This window comes from Brassica oleracea, unplaced genomic scaffold, assembly GCF_000695525.1.
Source record: "Brassica oleracea var. oleracea cultivar TO1000 unplaced genomic scaffold, BOL UnpScaffold00779, whole genome shotgun sequence".
NCBI classification, from domain to species: domain Eukaryota; kingdom Viridiplantae; phylum Streptophyta; class Magnoliopsida; order Brassicales; family Brassicaceae; genus Brassica; species Brassica oleracea.
In genome coordinates, this window is record NW_013617454.1 from 60889 (window position 1) to 62508 (window position 1620).

Sequence of the window (1620 nt, forward strand, 5' to 3'; positions counted from 1 at the left end):
ATGTTAGATCCTAGGTTTAACCTGTTCATTAACCGTGTAATAGGTTGCTAGATCTGTTATGATTGAGCATTGCATCCCTAGTTAGCGAGAGTAGATATTAGGGTGTATTGTGAACATATCAGACTTGATCTCTAAAGCTTGCTAGCGCGTCTTGATCAAAACGAGAGTTTAGGCATCAAGACCGACTTGCAAAGGAATCAATACCACGAGAGTGGGTTGATTCAACCTGAGTGATCCGAGTTCTGGACTTACTCTTAATTGAACTTGAATAATTGTTTGGCTCACACTTGTTTAACACCCGATCAAACCACCCTAGGCTATCATTCTTAATCATCTGAAAAACTTTAAATCAATCTCTTACTTGCTTGTTATGAAATCAACTTTAACACCCCCATATTGTTTTAGCTTGATATTGATCCTATAGAAATAAAGTGTAATCATTGGTCTCTCTGGATTCGATCCTAAAGTGCTACATCGACATACCATTCGATTGTGGTAGTGTGCACATTAGGTTAATTGGTGTGCGTATACATGTAATATCAACCCCTAAACACTGATTAGCTCCACTTAAACACAAAAAGGCATGTTTCATACCTAGACCGTTACCCTATCTAATGCCTATGATGAGAAGCTCACGCTACACTTAATTGAATATAAGGAGTTCTGTCTGGAAGGTTTTAACTTTGGCAGGTCTGAGATACAGAGTACGGAGCCGTTTTGAAGAGCAGTCAGTGGGGTTCTTGGTAAGGATGTGTTGTTTTAGCTAAACTTCTTATATGGTTCAGAGATTCGTGGTTATTGTAAGGTTGCTGAGAATAGACGAGTTCCTACACTTTTAAACCTTTCTCTCGGTTCTTGGTACTTGATTTTGTTTGAGGACAAACAAGGATCTAAGTCTGGGGGAGTTGATATATTGTGTTTTTGGCACATTATATGTATGTCTTACTAATAGTTTTCAAGGTTTTATCGAGTCTTTTTAGTCCATTTGGGTCATTACAGGTCTGGAGTTGCATTGGATGAGAGATAGACCAGATGGAGGGAAAGAAGAGAAAAAGAGTGTGAATTGGAGTCTTTCGCACAGAACAGTCGATTGGAGCAGCCTGAGTGCCTGCTCTAGCGGCATAGATAAAAAAGGAAGTTTCCAAATATTTCGGGATTTGCCCTAGATTTCCTATTTTTTCCATATAGCCGCCTGTGGCTCCTATATATATAGTATCCTATTTATTACTTTAGACCTACCCTAGTTTTTACGCAAGAAAATACCCGAGAGAGCTTTGATTTTTGGGCGATTGCTACTTGTAAGGGAGAAGGCATCATCTATCTCCTAGAGAAGATTATCCTGAACCCTCTGATTTCTATTATCCAATATATGCAGTATTATTCAGAAATCATGCTTCTCTGTTTTTGTGTTATGTATGAGTAGTCACCGAGTTAGTTTAAGGTTCTAGTGCTTGGATTCGTGAGCTGAAGCATAAATAAGTAATCTTAAGATTGTCTATATTCATATCAATTCTTATTGCTTGCATTGAACCGATCACTTAGTGCTTGAATTAGGGTTAATCAATTTAGCTACCCGTTAATTGATGACTTGATATGATTTGAATGAGCTTTGCATCCCTA